Genomic DNA, 12912 nt, shown 5'->3' with positions numbered 1-12912 from the left:
TCATTCCGTTTGTAACACCTCGAATCACCTAGAAAATCACGAAAGCGGTCGAATGCGTAAAGCAAGCCGCTTGAAATTTTTAATTTTAATATTGATGTAGGTCGGTGGGGATTGCAAATAAGCCATATCGGTTCAGATTTTAATATTGCTCCCATATAAACCGATCTTCCGATTTGACTTCTTAAGACCCTGGAAGCCTCAAGCTTCCAGGTCAAGCTCCCATATTTTAACAAAATCCATGATGTTGTGTTCCGAAGATTCGGCCCGGCCGAACTTAGCACCCTTTTACTTGTTTTTGTTTTGTTTTTGTAATCATGGGATTGGGAATCAAAGTTCTTTTCCTCTTTACGAACAAGCATTCTCCATTTTGCTGTAATGTAAAACATTTTATTCCTTAAAGCATATGCTTCAGTGAATTGGTCCCCCGGGTGGGTATTGGTAAACGACTTATACAAAATCCTTTGGTAAGGTGAAGATTAAAATCTTCAAAAGAATTTTTTATCACTTCTAATAACAAACAGGTTTAGTAAGAAACGAACAAAAGAACATATGAGGGCTACCGTGGCGCAGAGGTTAGCATTGCAAAAAAAAAAATGCAGTTACATTTTTTACAATGACAAAATTTCATATCAATAATATTCTACAAAGACATTTTGCTGAGGCCAACGATGCCTTAAAATTATTTTTTTTTTAAGACAAAATTGTAATGAAATTCTAGGAAAATAAATAAAATTAACAAGTTTTTTTGAAATTGTTTTTTGTTTTTTTTTTTAAGAATTTTTTACGGATTAAAAACTCAGCGAAAAACTCTCTAAAAACAACTTAACATTGAGTTTATTTTTTTAAGCCAACATTTCAATAAAAGTCTGCATTTTAAGACTACATTTTGTATAAATATTTTTAAAGCTTTTTTATGCTTATCTGTCCCAAACAACTTTTTCCTAAATTTATTTCAATAAAAATTTTTAAAAACAAAATTGTATCCCATTACGAATGACCCTCGATTCCGTTGTCCGATTTTGATGAAAATTTATAAAGAGAATTTATATTGACGTAGCAATTTTTATACCCTCCACAATAAGATGGGGGGTATACTAATTTCGTCATTCTGATTGTAACTACTCGAAATATTCGTCTGAGACCCCATAAAGTATATATATTCTTGATCGTCGTGAAATTTTATGTCGATCAAGCCATGTCCGTCCGTCTGTCCGTCCGTCCGTCCGTCTGTCTGTCGAAAGCACGCTAACTTCCGAAGGAGTAAAGCTAGCCGCTTGAAATTTTGCACAAATACTTCTTATTAGTGTAGGTCGGTTCGTATTGCAAATGGGCCATATCGGTCCATGTTTTGATATAGCTGCCATATAAACCGATCTGGGGTCTTGACTTCTTGAGCCTCTAGAGTGCGCAATTCTTATCCGATTGGAATCAAATTTTGCACGACGTGTTTTGTGATGATATCCAACAACTGTGCCAAGTATGGTTCAAATCGGTTCATAACCTGATATAGCTGCCATATTAACCGATCTTTGGTCTTGACTTCTTGAGCCTCTAGAGTGCGCAATTATTATCCGATTTGCCTGAAATTTTGTACGACGAATTCTCTCATGACCATCAACATACTTGTTAATAATGGTCTGAATCGGTATATAGCCTGATACAGCTCCCATGTAAATCGATCTCTCTATTTTACTTCTTGAGCCCCTAAAAGGCGCAATTCTAATTCGAATTGGCTGACATTTTACATAGGTCTCCAACATGTAATTTAATTGTGGTCCAAACCGGACCATATCTTGATATCGCTCTAATAGCAGAGCAAATCTTTTCTTATATCTTTTTTTGCCTAAGAAGCGAAAGAACTCGACAAATGCGATCCATGGTGGAGGGTATAAAAGATTCGGCCCGGCCGAACTTAGCACTCTTTTAATTCTTTTCAGCAAAATCGGAAAGGTGTTTTGTTATGACGTTTAACAACTGTGTCAAGTACGGTGATGGCCTCTCCCATGACCTTCAATATACGTGTCAAATATGGTGTGAATCAATTTTCAGCCTGATACAGCTCCCCTATAAACCGATTTCCCTATTTTACTTTTTGAGGCCCTAAAATGCCCAATTCTTATTCGATTACTCTGAAATTTTACACGTAGATTGTTTATTATGGTCTGAATCGGTCTATAGCCCGATACAGCTCCCATATAAATCGATCTCTCTATTTTACTTCTTGAGCCCACAAAGAGCGCAATTCTTATTCGAATTGGCTGACATTTTACACAGGTCTCCAACATAAATATAATTTAATTGTGGTCCAAACCGGACCATATCTTAATATCTCTCTAATAGCAGAGCAAATCTTTTCCTTTTTTTTGCCTAAGAAGAGATGCCGGGAAAAGAACTCGACAAATGCGATCCATGGTGGAGGGTATATAAGATTCGGCCCGGCCGAACTTAGCACGCTTTTACTTGTTTTTAAATATTTTAAATTTTAAAAATATCAAAAACAAGTAAAAAGGCCTTTAGTTCTGCCGAGCCGAACTTTGGATACCAACCATCTCGGGTATATAAGTAAACCAACTTTCATCAAAATCCGGTGAAAATTGCATACCTTATGTTCCATAGCAGTTATATCGAAATTGTTCCGATTTCGACCAAATACTAATAAGTACAAATAATTTTTCAATAATGTACAACAAAATATTGGCCTTTTTAGCAGCTATATCTAAAAATAAACCGATCTGAACCATATACGACACGGATTTCGAAAAGCCTAACATAAGTCACTGTGTCAAATTTCAGTGAAATCGGATTATAAATGCGCCTTTTATGGGCCCAAAACTTTAAATCGAGAGATCGGTCTATATGACAGCTATATCCAAATCTGAAACGATCTGTTCCATATTGGAGAAGGGTGTCGAAGGGCCTACCACAACTCACTGCCCCAAATTTCAGCAAAATCGTATAGTAAATGTGGCTTTTATGGGCCTTAGACCCTAAATCGGCGGATCGGTCTAAATGGCAGCTATATCCAAATCTGGACCGATCTGGGCCAAATGTCTTATGTCTTAAATTTCAAAAAAATAGGATAATAAATGTGGCTTTTATGGACCTAAGACCCTAAATCGGCGGATCGGTCTATATAGAAGATATATCAAGATATAGTCCAATATAGGCCATCTTCGAACTTAACCTTCTTATGGATAAAAAAAAGAGACCTATCTCTCAATTTAAGGCTATAAATGCGCCTTTCTGGGCGCATTTATAGTCCGATTTTGCCAACATTTGGGACAGTTAGTTGTTTCAGGCCCTTTACATATTTTTGAAATTTGGCTCAGATCCGTTCAGATTAGGATATAGCTGCCATATAGATCGATCTCTCAATATGAGATTTTGGGCCCATAAAAGTTGCATTTATTGTCCGATTTCGTTGAAATTTGGGATAGTGCATTGTGTTAGGTGTTTCGAAAGCCCTCATCAATTTGGCATAGATCGGCTCAGATTTTGATATAGCTGCCATATAGACAGTTCTCTTGATTTAAAGTCTTGGCCCCATAGAAAGCACATTTATAATCCGATTTCGCTGAAATTTGACTGAGTGACTTATGTTAGGATTTTAGATATCCATATCGTATATGGTTCAAATCGTTCTTTATTTAGATATGGCTACCAAAAAGACCAATATTTTGTTCTACAAAATTGAAAAATGACTTGCACTTATTAGACCTCTCAATATTCTTGTAAATTTTGGTCCAAATCGGACCATATTTCTATATAAATGCTTTGGGGCATAAATTATGCATTTTTCACCGGATTATGACGAAAGGTGGTTTGGATATATACCCGAGGTGGTGGGTATCCAAAGTTCGGCCGGCATTTTTACTTGTTTTATTTTAACAATATTTTTTTCTTACCTATTCCAAAGTTTATTTTAACTATTGTATTTCACAAAATTCAAAAGTTTATTTTAATTTTTTTCTATAAAGATATTTGAAAATGTGTATTCCTTTAAAAATTATTTTATTATTTCTTAAGAAGGATACATGACTGTTCTTATAAGCCTGCACTATAACTATAAGATTTAATTTTTTTTTGTAGGAATTCATTAAACAAATTAATAAATAAATAAAATAAAATCGGCGAGTGAATGGTTTCGGGATTGAACGTTGATGAGTGGTCAATGTGGGAAAATATTCAAAGATCATGGTATAATATCTCGGTAGAGACTTGCCGTAAGTTAGTAAGTTAATTGCATCCATACCTAAGATAATTAAAGCTACTCTTAAGAATAAGGGTGGATATACCGCGTATTACTTGCCTGGCTTGATGTATTGAATAATTGTTAACTTTTCATACTCACCACCATAGGATAAAGGGTAAACTTACCTAGTCATTCAGCTTGTAACACGTTGATCTGAGGCCCCATAAAGTATATATATTCTTGATCGTCTGGACATTTTGCGTCGATATACTCATGTCCGTCCTTCCGTCTGTCGAAATCACTACAGCGGTCGAACGCATAAAGCTAGCAGCTTGAAATTTTGCACAGATACATCCCATGAACTTAAATCTTCTTGATGTAGGTCCTTGGGGATAGCAAAAATCCAATTTCGGTTCGGATTTTGATATAGCTCCCATATAAACCGATCTCGTGACTTGAATATTTAGTCCCTAGAAGCCGCAGCGCCGCAATTATTATCTAATTTGGCATATGATGTTTTGAAATGACTCAACAACTCTACCAAGTATGGTCTAAATCGGTTCATAACCTGTCATAGCTGCCATATAAACCGATTTCAAAGTTTGACTTCTGAGCCTCTTGAGGGCGCAATTATTGCTCGATATTCCTGAAGTTTTGGAGGTGATATTTTTATATGACATGACAAGTACGGTTCATATCGGTCAGTAACGTGATATACCTCATATATATTTGAAAACTCATTCAGATAACTTGACAAGTGCGATTCATGGTGGAGGGTATATAAGATTCGGCTCGACCGAACTAAGCGCGCTTTCACTTGTTTAGTCCTATCTTAATAGTCCAAATACAGGAGGTCCCTATCATTGTATCCCCACCGGCACTTAGGTGGGGAAATAATACCAGACATCAACCAACTTAGGGGCGTGGTATGGAAAACAATTAGGGATTTTGTAAGAGCACGGAATTCTTGACTTCGATTTTCTCTTTTTAGGTTACTTTTTAGTATTTGGAGTGCTAGCTTAGGTGTATGTCCATAGTGGCATTGGGCGGATTAATATCCGCACACTCTTTTCAACATAACCTAACCTATCATTGAGCTTAAACTTGAATCGGACAGCACTTATTGATATGTAAGAGGCTTAATCCAATTCCTTAATGAAATATTAATGGGCAAATTTGAATTTTAAAGTACATGGATGGACTTGCAGAGAAATTTCTAAAATTAAATTTTAGGTAGAAAAACGACTGTCATTAGTAATTCAAAATTTAATCTTCTCATAATGATCGCAACAATGCAATTTCCTATGTTTTGGTCTAGTGTTGGTATAATTTCTTTAAACACTAATAGAATATATGGATATCAATTCTGCATAAACTGTGTCAAATCCTATGTTCAGTACAGACAACCATGTGTCGCAACAAAGGAAAAGGAGCAACTCCAAATGAACAGCTGCCTTTTGCATTTTATTAATTTTCAATTATATATCAGTTACATTGGGCACAGCGTTGTGTACCAAACATTGTCACTGTAGTGTCAATTGTTGCAACCGAATGCAATGCAAATATGTCACTCATATGTTCACAGACAAATAAGCATGATTGCAATGTGTGTTTAAAAGTTTGCTCGCTAATTGCGTATCAATTAAGGGCAGTGCACGTCTCCATGGAGCTCCATTGTGATTATCCACCCACTACTAACTTGCTTTCGGGGCGTAATTTAAGCCCCCGCTATGTGAACCGACTGTCGCAAATGTGCAAATAATTAACAAAACTATTTGCAATAACAAATGCCTGAGAGACATCAGTAATTGCAGTTGCAGTTGTTTTTGCTTTGCCTATATCACATCTGCGGAGTTACGAATGTACCATTGTACATTGCGGTAAGAACTATTACTGTTATCCCTCAAAGATATCTGTCGAATTTAAAATTTTTCAATGCTAACAAATTATATATACTTTTTTCTGAGTGCCAAAATGAATATATTGCCCTGATCGTCTTGGCAGTAGTACTAAGCGGTTGAAGATTTATATAAATTCATTTTATTATCGTGGGTCCTTTGGGAGTGCACATAGTCCATAAGGATCCGTTTTCACCTCTTGAGTATCTGGAGGGTGCAATTCTTGCCAATTTAGCTATAACTTTCCGGTTAGACTTCTTGAGCACATTTATAGAGCAATTCTGTTCAAATTAAAAGCAAAAAAACGTGATAAATTGCCCCGGGCAAATCTTGGGAATCTACCACCAGCATGCTAAAAGTTTACACACAAAAAAATTAGTTGAAGCGCATAATTTTACCCTACTCTACTTACTACTCTACTCAGGACATCAGAATTCGGTCAACATTTTTAACGACATCTCAAAATTCCTTCCGAATTTTCCTTAATTTTTGTTCAGAGATCTGTAAGCATTCTGTCAGAAACATCTGCAGAAACATCAAATTATTCTCCGACATTTCGTTTCAAAGTCGTGTCAACCACTCCATATATTTTTCGTTCAGAATTTGGACTGACTTCGCATCCGAATTCGGCTTTCGTACAGACTTCTGACCAAATTCTGAACGTTTGGTTTACTGGGTTGGCACGGTTATTGGAAGTCTTAACATAACACTACCTGAAAATTTTTCATCCGAATCCGTCAAAAATTGCGGATTTTAGAGGATTCAGTCGTGAAATCGGGTGTTCAGTTTATATGGGAGCTAATCAGGTTATAGATCGATTTAAACCGTACTTGCGTTGTTGGAAGTCGTAATAGAACACTACATGCACAATTTTAGCCAAATCTGACAAAAATTACGTCTTCCAGGGACTCAAGATGTCAAGTCGGGAGACCGGTTTATACGGGAGCTATATACAAATCTAAACCGATATGGTCAATTTCAAGCGGCTGGCTTTACGCGTTCAACTGCTTTCGTGATTTCTATAGACAAACAGACGGACATGTTTAGATCTACTCAAAATGTAATAATTATCAAGAATATTTATGGTGTCGCTGATCAATATTTCGTGTCGTTATAAACGGAATGATTAGTGGTGGAGGTTATTATCAGTAACTTTTTGTAACCAATTCTTTCCTTCTAACATAATTTTTTAGTCCATTTCCCATGAACATTCCACTAAGGAACAAGGGATACTTCCCACATATCAATGAGCTCAGTCCGATTAAAGATTAAGCTCAATAACAAAGGGCCTCCTTTTTGTGCCGAATCCGTACTTGATACAGAAGTTTTAACATGGCAGGATACCTCTCAAATATAGCCAGCATTAGTAAGGGAATAGCCACCGCTGAATATTGTGTTTTCATACCCTCCACCATTGGATAGGGGTATACTAATTTCGTCATTCTGTTTGTAACACCTCGAAATATGCGTCTGAGACCCCATAAAGTATATATATTCTTGATCGTCATGTCGTTTTAAGTCGATCTAGCGATGTCCGTCCGTCTGTCTGTCGAAAGCACGCCAACTTTCGAAGGAGTAAAGCCAGCCGCTTGAAATTTTGCACAAATACTTTTTATTAGTGAAGATCTGTTGGTATTGTAAATGGGCCAAATCGGTGGATGTTTTGATATAGCTGCCATAAAACCGATCTGGGTTCCTGACTTCTTGAGCCTCATACCGGGCTTGGATATAAATACCACCCTTGCCTTCTGCTAGGCTTTCGGAGTATATGCAAGTCTTAAAAACGCTGCGAAAATTTGTTGCCTGTTCGCAGAAAAGCTTCTTCGCTTATCCTAATCATCCCATTGCAGAGAGAGTAGGATATTGTCCCATATGAGAATATTTGTCTATTCTAGTCTTCCCAATCTTGAAAAAGACGGTCTTGGTCCCGTTCTATGCCACGCCTTCAGTCTTAGCCAAACTTCTCACGGAGACTTAGTCATTGCCCACCACAAGCAGAGTTCCTTCCTCCTTTTTATACCAACCACCGACGGATGGAGGTATATTCATTTTGTCATTCCGTTTGCAACACTTCGAAATATCAATTTCCGACCCTATAAAGTACATATATGGTTGAACACGTAAAAATCTTAGACGATCTAGCCATGTCCTTCCATCTGTTGAAATCATGCTACAGTCTATAAAAATAGAGACATTGAGCTGAAACTTTGCACAAATTGTTTTTTTTTTTTTGTCCATATGCAAGTTAAGTTCGAAGATGGGCTATATCGGACTATATCTTGATATAGCCCCATATAGCCCGATCCGCCGATTTAGGGTCTTAGGGCCATAAAAGCCACATTTATTATCCGATTTTCCTGAAATTCGGAACAATGAGTTGTATTAGGCCCTTCGACATTCTTCTTTAATTTGGCCTTAATCGGGCCCAATTTGGATATAGCTGCTTTATAGACCGATCTCGCTATTTAAGATTTTTGGTCCATAAAAAGCGCATCTATAGTCTGATTTCGCCAAAATTTGGGACAGTAAGTTGTGTTAGGCTCTTCGACATTTTTCTGAAACTTGGCCCAAATCGGTCCAGCAGATTTGGACATAGCTGCCATATAGACCGATATCTCGATTTTAAGTCTTGGCCCAGTAAAAGGCGCATTTATAATCCGATTTCCCTGAAATTTGACACAGTGACTTATGTTAGGCCTTTCGACATCCGTATCGTAAATGGTTCAGATCGGTTTAATTTTTGGATATAGCTACTAAAACGATCAATATTTTGTTATACACAATTGAACAATGACTTGTACTTATTAGTATTTGGTCCAAATCGGAACATATTTCGATATAGCTGCTATGGGGCACAAGGTATGAATTTTTCACCGGATTTTGACGAAAGGTGATTTACATATATACCCGAGGTGGTGGGTTCGGCCCGGCCGAACTTAACGCCTTCTTACTTGTTCTCCATGTAGAAGACCTACTGCGTTTTCATTGCTAAAATCCTACGAATAAGGAAAATCTTAAATTTTGGGGCAATTTTTTTTAGTGTGCGTTCCGACATGAACTTGTTGGCCCATCCCTTGATGAAGACGGTATCCTTTGTGAGCTGAGGGATGTCTATCTTTCTCACAACCTACATACTAGCGGCTCACCATTTGGTTGGACCCTCTTCATAGTTCCACAGATGGTCGGAAAACCGCTCGTAACTTGAGGCCGATGATCTGGCGGAATCCTACAGGATGCATTGCCGATATCGATGTCTGAATAAGTCAGCTCATCTCAGTTGTGCTATCTTGCCACTCTGGTGTAAGAGGGCAGCTCTTTACCTTTTTCAGCTACCATCCGCTTCCGTGGTGGATGTGTAAGTCACAGTCCTCCATGAAAACTCAGGGGACGTGATCGGTTCCTTCGTTCATGTTTGTCTCCCTCCGCAGAACACTGTGTGGAGTCTCAATTGCGGTTGAGCTGTCTTGGTCTTCCCAAAGTACTTAAAAGCGGACAGTTCTTTTTCAGCGTTTCAGCAGTGTTATGCTCTTCGGGAGGTCTGATTCTCTTTCTACCTTCAGTAGTAGTGACTGTGACTTCCAGCATCCTGCTCTTTCGCTTGATTGCGTTGGCTGTGCATGCTCTACTGTCTTCTTCGCCGTGCTCCGGATTGCCTTCTCTGTCTTCTTGTGAGCTTACCAAAGCCCTCGCTCACTTCTGCCGTCATCCCGCTGTCCCCATTTCTCGATTCGGCTGCATTGACTGGTTCATTGACACTGTTAATGTCTGAATCTGAAGCCGAAACACCACCTTTACTTAAAGGCTGGGGATGAACTGTGAATCCCTCTGGTTTATCTGTCTCTTCCTCATTAGTTAGTCTGACAAATGGTTGTTACAAAGAAATTCACTAAGTTGAAGTAGTCAGGACCTCAGTAGTGGTATAAGGTACAAATGACAAAACGTTCAAAACGTCAGCATGAGTGAGGGATATGAAAACAATTTCGAAATTCTATCAAAATTCAATATAGTTGATACTTATTTTATATAATAAATGTATATGGTTTCATTCTGTTTTGTATTTCTGTAATAAAAATTTGTTTCTTCAGGTCTATCTGTTGTCATCGTCATAGCGAGCAATATTTCATAAACTATAGTTCTAAGGTACGTTTGTTTGCCAATATGTTGGTAAAAATGTGTCTGCTCCATATGGAACTACAATTTTCGGTTTCTGAGTCGCATTGTGCGATTATATAAAAATCGACTGCATCATAATCGCATCTGTTTGAACGGGAACATGTGCATTTGGACGGATTTGTGATGATCGATGTTCTTATAATGGCTCATTGATTTCCAAAAGCACATTACATGTATGGACTACAAGGATAATGTATACACGCTCTTTATGCTTAAGTTTAGTTTCATTAGGGAATGATTGCCATATTGATAACAGTGTCAATCTGTTTTATAAATACATCCATAGAGTTTTTAGCTTCACAGTCTACTTGAGGAAACTATAATAGAGCATTAGGCGAAACAGTATCGCAAAATGAATAATGCATATATCAAGTAAAGGCGTACTAAGTTATGCCGGAAAAGCACCACCATGGATTCTTATAGAAATTTGTAAAAACGAACCAACTTGTAGGACACATGTGTACTTAACATACACAATTTCCCAAAATCGGCCAGAAATTTAGCCTTCTTGAAAACAAATAGGGAGATCGGTTTATATACTAGCTACATCAGGATATATGGAGGCCACCGTAGCGCAGAGGTTAGCATGTCCGCCAATGACGCTGAACGCCTTTGAATCCTGGCGAGAACATCTGAAGATTTTTTTAGTGGCGATTATCTCTTCTTAATGCTAGCGACATTTATGAGGTACTGTTTAGCAACCACTTAAAAGCTTCTTCACAAAGAAGTTCGGACTCCGCCATTAGAAAGTAGGGCTCTTTTCATTGAGCTTAAACTTGAATCGGGCAGCACTCATTGATAGAGAGAAGTCCGCACCCATTCAATTATGGAATGTTGTTGGGCAAATTTGCAAAATTCGATAAATTTAGTCAAATCGAACAAAAATTGTGTCTTCCCGGGGCTCAGTCGTCAACTCGGGATATCAGTTTCTAAGGAAGCCAGACTATACACCGATTTGAACCACACTTAGTCTATTTCGATCCAAACAGTCAAAAAGTTAATTATGTATATTAGTGCCCGAACTGTTTGGATGGAGTAGTAAGTATGCGTTGAGTCCAAGGATTCAAGTGGCAAGTGAATCATCATCTTTTCCTTCGTCGATTATTGTTAGTTGGCCAAAACATTCTGCCGGGTCAAACTTTGGATACCCATCACCTAGGATATATATATTTTAAAAACCTGTCGTCATAATACATTGAAAAATGCATCGCTTATCCCATAGCAGCTATATCTAAATATAGTCCAATCTTCACCATTTTCAAGAAGGCTATGTAAGGGTCTAACACAAATGTATCACATTAAACGGTTAAAAAATTCACCTTTTATGGCCCAAAGAACTTTAATAGGGAGATCGGTATATGTATATGACAGCTATGTCCAAATATAGAACGATCTGAAACATTTAGAATACGAACGGCGAGGTGTTTAACACATCAGGACATGGCAGCTGTAACCAAATCTGGACCGACCTGGAATCTGGGTCGTATTGTACAGGGATGTTGAGAAGCCTAACGCAATTTGCTGTATGAAATTGCTGCGAAGTTGAGCCTATTATGGGCACAAGACCTTAAATCGAGAGGTCGGTCTATATCACAGCCATATCCAAACCGGGTCCGATCTGGGCCAAATTAAACAAGGATGTCGAGAGGCCTAACATAATATACTGTCCCAAATTTCAGCAAAATCGGACAATAAATGCTCCTTCTATGGGTCCAAGACCCAAAATCGAGAGATCGGTCTATATGACAGCTATATCCAAATCGGGACCGATCTGGGCCATATTGAACAAATATGTCGAGAAGCCCAAATTTCTGCGAAGTCGGATAATAAATGTAGCTTTAATGGGCCTAAGACCTTAAATCGGCGGATCGGTCTATATAGGGGCTGTATCAAAATATAGTCATATATAGCCCATTTTCGAAATTAGGATGCCGATGGACAAAAGACCAACCTATGCAAAGTTTCAGCTCAATATCTCTATTTTTAAAGACTGTAGCGCGATTTCAACAGACAAACGGACATGGCTAGATCGTCTTAGATTTTTAAGACGATCAAGAATATGTGGTGGTGGGTGTAAGGACAGGCATAAAAGAAAACGATGGTATTTATAATAGTTTTTCTTGTTGGTTTTTATTTTCATACTAGCTGGACAGGGCCCGCTCCACTGCGCCTTCTTTCACTCTCTTATTCTATCTGAGCCCTATACGGTCACGACAGGAAATAAGTCCTGTTTGGGGGCGATGGTACGGCCTTTCAGATATTTCGCGTCAATGTGGTTCTCTTTTCCCAAATACCTTTCATTGGAGCCATATATTGCTGTGGTCTTTAAATGTGTCCGGTATGGCGGTGTTTTTGGGGTTAGGGGTATCCCCATGTATCAGATTCGTGCTCTGGTCTCAAATACCTTTCATTTGAGTCCCATATTGCATTTTTTTCATTTGGCTGGTGGCTTTGGAGGTGGGACGGCCCCTATATATCCCACCCTAAATAAGGATACAAATTTCTGTATTTAAGTTATTATAAACAAACTAAATTTCGTTTAAATCGTCCCACCCATCTCCGATATCGGGAGTTTTTGAAAATTGAGGTATGGGGGAGGGTCCGCCCCCTTGGATATCAAAATATGTAGTACGATATTTTCAACGGGGG

This window comes from Stomoxys calcitrans, chromosome 5 (assembly GCF_963082655.1).
Source record: "Stomoxys calcitrans chromosome 5, idStoCalc2.1, whole genome shotgun sequence".
In the NCBI taxonomy this organism is placed as follows: Eukaryota; Metazoa; Arthropoda; class Insecta; order Diptera; family Muscidae; genus Stomoxys; species Stomoxys calcitrans.
The sequence above is the reverse complement of the archived record's forward strand: the minus strand, read 5'-3'. Positions refer to the sequence as shown.